The sequence below is a fragment of the Heteronotia binoei genome, chromosome 12 (genome assembly GCF_032191835.1).
Source record: "Heteronotia binoei isolate CCM8104 ecotype False Entrance Well chromosome 12, APGP_CSIRO_Hbin_v1, whole genome shotgun sequence".
Classification (NCBI taxonomy): Eukaryota; Metazoa; Chordata; class Lepidosauria; order Squamata; family Gekkonidae; genus Heteronotia; species Heteronotia binoei.
The window spans coordinates 16,184,315-16,191,588 of record NC_083234.1 but is presented as its reverse complement, the minus strand read 5'-3'; the positions used below and the strand labels follow the sequence as shown (position 1 = coordinate 16,191,588).

The window sequence follows — 7,274 nt, the reverse complement described above, 5'->3', positions numbered from 1 at the left end:
TTTGATTCCCCACTCCTCCACCTGCACCTGCTGGAATGGCCTTGGGTCAGCCATAGCTCTCCTAGGAGTTGTCCTTGAAAGGGGAACTGCTGTGAGAGCCCTCTCAGCCCCACCCACCTCACAGGGTGTCTGTTGTGGGGGGAGAAGATAAAGGGGATTGTAAGCCACTCTGAGTCTCTGATTCAGAGAGAAGGGCAGGGTATAAATCTGCAGTCTTCTTCAGGAGCACCTTAAATACTTACAAAATTGGTGGTAGAATGAAGTTTGAGTCCAGTGGCACCTCTAAGACCAACGAAGTTTTATCTGGGATATGAGCTTTTGTGAGTCGCTGTTTGCTTCTTCAGAGACAGCTAGACTGACTGGCAGGTTTTGTTCTATGCATCCCTTCAGAAATCGGTTTTGTTTATCTGTTTGCTGTAGAAGAATATGGAAATTCTCACCACAGGAACTCCTGCTTCTAAATCTCCCCCCTGAGGAAGATGGGCAAGTTCAGTTAGAACGTTAAGAAATCTGCTGTGCATTCTCTTCCCCTCTCCCCAGTATGTCACCCCTGAAGCTTCCCTCACCTGGGCCAGTGGTGCATTGCGGTTGCCAAATCTTGGGTGGGAGATTGATTGATTGATTGATTGATTGATTGATTGATTTAGGTCATTTACAGCCTGCCCTAAAAAGGTAAAGGTGGTCCCCTGTGCAAACACCAGTCGTTTCCGACTCTGGGGTGATGTTGCTTTCACAACGTTTTCATGGCAGACTTTTTACAGGGTGGTTTGCCATTGCCTTCCCCAGTCATCTACACTCCCCACCCCCCACCCCCCCGCAGCAAGCTGGGTACTCATTTTACTGACCTCAGAAGGATGGAAGGCTAAGTCAACCTCGGGCCGGGTACCTGAACCCAGCTTCCGCCGGGATCGAACTCAGGTCATGAGCAGAGCTTAGGACTGCAGAACTGCAGCTTTACCACTCTGTGCCATGGGGCTCTTCTCCCAGTCTCAAAAATCCATTGAATATAGAGTCCTCAGATAGAGGACGTATCAAACTGATTACATTAAACTGATAAGAACAATACTACACTCAATCTTAGCCAAAAGGCTGAGAAGTCTCCCTATCCCGGGGCATTTTTATGTTTTCTGTATCTTTTTATATTTTAAATGTGGTTTTATGTTCTATGTATTTACATGGGTGTGTAATCCACCCTAAGTCTGTTTTCGTGGGGAGGGCAGGATATAAATAAAATAAAATAAAATAAACAATGTTATAAAAACAATATGAACAACAGTTAAAACATGTGACTATAACAAAAGATAGTTCAATCATAAACAGTTTCAGATGGTGGCTCAGTTGGCACATGTTGTATAGCCTGAGAACCAGATGGCACATGTTGTATAGCCTACAAATCAGTCCTCCATTCTAACAATCAGACACAGCAAAGGTAGTTTCAATATTATGACAAAAGGTGGTGGTATTACAGCATAGGGCCGGCCAATGGAGTAAAATGTCCAATAGTGTAGGACGCCTGCTGCCTCAACTAAAGGCCTGGTGGAATAGCTCCATCTTACAAGCCTTACGAAAAGGTAACTATTCAATAAGGGCCCGGATCTTGAGGGGGAGCTGATTCCATCAAGCTGGGGCCAAGGCCGAAAAAGCCCTGCCCCTAGTTGAGGCGAGATGGACATCATTCAAGCCAGAGACAACCAGCAGGTGTTGTGCGCCAGACGGTAATGGTCTCCAGGGCATATATGGGGAGTTGCGGTCCTGGAGTTTGGGGACAGAACCTGGGGAAGGCTGGGCTGGGGAGGGGAGGGGAGGGGAGGGTCATAAGTGGGGTCTAATGCCACAGAATCCCTCCTCCAGAGCAGCCATTTTCTCCAGGGGGACTCATCTCTGTTGTCCAGAGATCTGTTGTAATTCTGAGAGATTCCCCAGACGACCCCAGTCAGCGCTGGTGCTGGGGAGTCCACACAGGGCCAGTGCCCCAGACCAGGCACCCTTACTGCCCCTGAGGGTGAGCTCAGCAGCGACTGCCAGAGGGCTTCTGGGCTCAGCGCAGACACACATGTGCATAACATCATTCCACCCCTTGCGTCTGTGCTTGGAAGGGAGCGAGTGGCATGTGCACGTGCTGAGCCCGGAAGCCCCATGGTGGCCACTTCCAAGCTCGCTATTTCCCTCACCTCAGAGACAAGGGCAGGAGGGAGGGCCAAAACCACCAGCCTTCCCCCCAGGTCTGTGCTCCAGGAAGCTGCCTCAGGCGGCCTAATTAGGGCTGCCAAGCCCCCAGTCTGGGCGGGGGTTCCCCCGCCTGGGAGGTTTCCAATGGGCTGGCGGGGGAACCTCCCCCTATGTCGCCATCGCAATGATGTCACCCGGAAGTGACATCATCGCAACAGCGCGCAGCGGTTGCTCTTGGCGTTTCCGGGAAAACTCTATGGTTTTCCTGGATGCTCTAGCCATTTGGGAGGGAAAACTCTATGGTACAATGGGTCATTGTGTCGTGCGCTCGCGCAAAAGTCCTCCACTCCGGGACGCAGGTGACTTGGCAATCCTATGCTTAATGGATGTGCTGGGCTCAGCACAGACACACGTGTGCATGTCATCATTCCACCCCTTGCAGCTGTGCTTGTATGCATAAGACCCAGGAATCCCCTGGAATTTCAGCTCATCTCCAGACTACAGGGATCAGTTCCCCTGGACAGAATGGCTGCTTTGGAGGGTGGACTCTTTGGCATTGCATTCCATTGAGGTCCTTGTCTTACCTAGGCTCCATCCCCAAAACTCCAGGAGTTTCCCAACCTGGATTTGGCAACCCTGTCTCCCCACTGGCGACCAAGGGGGACGTGACAAGCCCACCATTAACATAGAGTGGAACTGAATCCAGTAAGGCAATGTCTCCTAATGCCAACCTTTCAACAAAAAAAGGTTCTAATTGGTATTCACCTAATTTATATTCCTCCAAGGTGTGATTAAAGAGGAAATGAAAAGGATACTTGTGTTGTATTTGTTTCCGGTCACCTTGAACCATCTGATCTCCCACAATTTATTTTATAATCTAGTCTCAAACACCCACGTGCAACTTTTGGGCCATCACCTTCTCTTTAGAAAGGGAGGAGGAGAGAGGCCTAAATAAGGGCAACGGAAGCAATTAGATGCACCATGGATGGTGAGATTTCCATATGAGGAAAGATTAAAAAGATTAGGACAGTTTAGTCTGCAGCTGAGAGGAGGGCGGGGAAGTTGTCAGTGAATGAGAGAAGGTCGGCCGCCGTTCTTCTACTTAACCTCCTCTCCTGGACTTCAAGGACGAAACAAAGAGGCTGATGGGGAAACCAAGTCCACTATGGAAGGAAGTGGGTTTCTGTTTTATCCATAATTGCTCCTTGGTAATAAATATTTAATTGTTCAGTAAGTATTTACATGAATATAATGAATATTTACATAAACCACAATATCTGCAATTATAGCAGGGTTTTTTTTAAAAAAGTAACAACGTTAAGGAGCAAACTATATCTCTGGGTACTGTTTTCAACCACTAAGATGATTAGTCTGTTTTTACTCCATTTCTGTTCTGCCTTATCAACAAAAGCAACACACAAAGAGAACATTCATGCATGAAGACGGCTATTTATACAAACCCGGCTGTTATGCACAGTCAGGCTCAGACAGAGACTGCTGGGCATTGGATACTGGCTTCTTGCAGCCCTGCCAAAGGAATTATCAATAATTCCAACTGGGAGATTCATATTCCAGCTCCTAAGCCTCCTGATCTGGGAAGTCAACAGACAATTTGAAGGCCAATCTGTTACAAGGCTCCTAGAGCACCTGTACTCCCTTCGTTAGGATGGCTTGTTGAGGAACCGAAACACCTATCATGGATGACAGTAAATAGAACAACAGAACACAAAATGTTCCAGGGCTCTTCTTCAAGATGAGATTGATCTGGATTGAACTGACTTGCAACCAAAGCCATTGGAACTGTGTCTAAATCTGTTCACCATTGAGAAATGGAACTGCATAATGGCAATCTTCCATTGCATCTTGTGGCAAGAAGAAGAAACCTGGAGAGGCAGCGGCTAAGAGGTGATATGATCACCATCTTCAAGTACTTGAAGGGCTGTCATTTTGGATAGTGTGGAATTGTTTTCTGTGGCCCCAGAAGGTAGGGCCAGAACCAATGGGTTGAAATGAAATCAAAAGAGTTTCCGGCTCAACATCAGGAAGAACTTCCTGACTGTTAGAGGGATTCCTCAGTGGAACGGGCTTCCTCAGGAGGTGATGGGCTCTCCTTCCTTGGAGGCTTTTAAACAGAGGCTAGATGGCCATCTGACAGCAATGAAGATCCTGTGAATTTAGGGGGAGGTATTCGTGAGTTTCCTGCATTGTGCAGGGGGTTGGACTAGATGACCCTGGAGGTCCCTTCCAACTCTATGATTCTAAGAAGAAGAAGAGGAAGAAGATGATGATGATGATATTGGATTTATACCCTGCCCTACTTCTACCACTTCTTCTTCTCCCTCTTCTTCTTCTTCTACTACTACTTCTTCATTCTTCTTTGTACCTGGCTGGGCCCAATAACTAGCAGCAAAGTTATGCAGTCATTTCCACCCATCTGTGGTGAAGTACATGCTTTACTTCCTTCTCCATTTGTTTCTGAGAGTGTATGGGTAATGGATTCTGCTTTGCCCAAGGTCACCCCGTGAGCTCCGCTGGGTCTGAACCTCATCCGCCTTCCGCTGCCTCATGCTGGGTTTATTAGCAGCCCTTTGCCAACAAGACAGCTGATTCCTAAAAGGACCTTCCCACCTCCCGCTTCCCAAATAGCACAAGCATGGCATTCAGGTCACTGGGTGGCATCAAACACATTAGTTGGTAAAAAAAAAAAAATAGCTATTAGTTTGGATGCTCCCCGTCCCTGAGGCACGCTGAATAATTCAGAAAGCTCACTTGCCTTTTGGAAAGCTTTGGTGCTGTGAAATGCCTTGGAGAGCTGAAATCACTTTTCTCCTTCTAAAACCTCACAAGCATGATAATGATGATATTGGATTTATATCCCGGCCTATACTCTGAATCTCAGAGTCTCAAAGCAGTCACGATCTCCTCTACCTTCCCTCCTCCCGCCCCACAACAGACACCCTGTGAGGCAGGCGGAGCTGAGAGAGCTCTCACAGAAGCTGCCCCTTTCAAGGACAACTCCTACGAAAGCTATGGCTGACCCAAGGCTATTCCAGCAGGTGCAAGTGAAGGAGTGGGGAATCAAACCTGGTTCTCCCAGATAATCTCTCAGCTTCTTCAGAACCCGTGCCTAGTTCTATGGATTTCACTGATGCCAAAGATTTTTCACATCCTCAACCTCCACTTGACTGGAGTTGTCAAATGTGACCAGTGTTTTTTTGGTTTTTTTTAATCTACCAATCATTCCAAATCTGTAGATATTTTAAATCTACAGATATTTCCTGACCCGGAGCTGGCAAACCTACCAGCAGCAAGTGACAGGTGATGGCCATACTCCAACAGCTGCCCCGTTTCTACACAATATGAGAATGAGTTTAAACAAATTTGCTGCCTGGTATATCTAAGTGGTGCAGAGTGTTAAAGCAGTACTGCAGTCCTAAGCTCTGCTCACAACCTGAGTTCGATCCCCGGCAGAAGCTGGGTTTTCAGGTAGCCGGTTCGAGGTTGACTGACCTTCCATCCTTCCGAGGTCGGTAAAATGAGTACACAGCTTGCTGGGGGAAAGTGTAGATCAGGGGTGGCCAACGGTAGCTCTCCAGATGTTTTTTGCCTACAACTCCCATCAGCCCCAGCCAGCATGGCCAATGGCTGGGGCTGATGGGAGTTGTAGACAAAAAAATCTGGAGAGCTACCGTTGGCCACCCCTGGTGTAGATGGCTGGGGAAGGCAATGGCAAACCACCCCGTAAAAAGTCTGCTGTGAAAACGTTGTGAAAGCAACGTCACCCCAGAGTCGGAAACGACTGGTGCTTGCACAGGGGACCTTTCCTTTCCTTTCTTTTCTATATCTAAGTTGCATTATTCATTGATCCAAAAGTGTTTTAATTGGCTAGTGCAATGAACTCGGAGCTGCCTCCTCAAGAACCCTGAGCAATGTGGTAGCTAACAGCTGGACGAGAATCTATTGAGAAAAAGACAATGTAATTACCAAAAGGTAATGTTTTCCCTGCGACACAATGCCATTTTGAATTCACAGCAATTTTCAGCTGCGACATTAGGTAGCCACCTATTACTGAACCTGTCAGCCTCATCTGCCACAGACAGTCCTAATCCACAGGCCTTCGGGGAACAGATCCAGAGACATTCTGCGTGAGCGTGCAAATCATAGGCTTCCGAGGGCCCTGCCCTCAACTATCTTTGGTTATTACCCTTTCCTGCCCCATACAAACTTCCTTTGAACAGACTGTACACAGACACTGACTGTATAGCACTTCACCAGCTGGGTTTTTTCTTTTTGCTTTCCACAAAGGTTTTTCTTTGTTTCCAAAGCTTTTCTCATATAGCAATTGTTACTACTTACTCAAACTCAAGGAAGATTCCAGAATTCTAAAAATAACACAATAAAGGCCAGTAAAATACAATAATACGTGCAATAAAACCACCGTATGTAATTAGATAATAGGGTTGCCAAGTCCAATTCAAGAAATATCTGGGAACTTTGGGGGTGGAGCCAGGAGACTTTGGGGTTGGAGCCAGGAGCAAGGGTGTGACAAGCATAATTGAACTCCAAGGGAGTTCTGGCCATCACATTTAAAGGGACAGCACACCTTTTAGAATGCCTTCTTTCCATAGAAAATAATGAAGGATAGGGGCACCTTCTTTTGGGGCTCGTAGAATTGGACCCCCTGGTCCAATCCTTTTGAAACTTGGGAGGTATTTTGGGGAGAGGCACTAGATGCTATACTGAAAATTTGGCACCTCTACCTCAAAAAACAGCCCCCCCCCCAGAGCCCCTGACACCCGCGGATCAATTCCCCATCATTCCCTATGAGAATTGTTCATGGAGGTGCATAATGGCTCTGGGGGTGGGGCTTCCCCTGCCAGCCAGCTGGCTGGGGGAGGGGGGAAGCCTGTAAAACCAGGGGATCCTCTGCTGGGACCTGGGGATTGGGAAGCCTATTAGAGAATGATACATTAAAAATGGTCCTACATCCAACAAGCAATAGAATATAAGACAGGAAGGGGGACTGCTAAAATGTTTTTTTTTTTCCCACAGGAAAAAACTGCAGCCCTATTCGTTTTATACAAAGTGCCTTCCTGGCCAATTCT

General features: G+C 47.3%; 1 pseudogene; it reads right to left on the bottom strand.

Moving 5' to 3' along the window:
- Positions 1-970: 970 nt before the first annotated feature.
- On the bottom strand, positions 971-1,101 carry LOC132580806 (U2 spliceosomal RNA; annotated as a pseudogene).
- Positions 1,102-7,274: the final 6,173 nt, after the last annotated feature.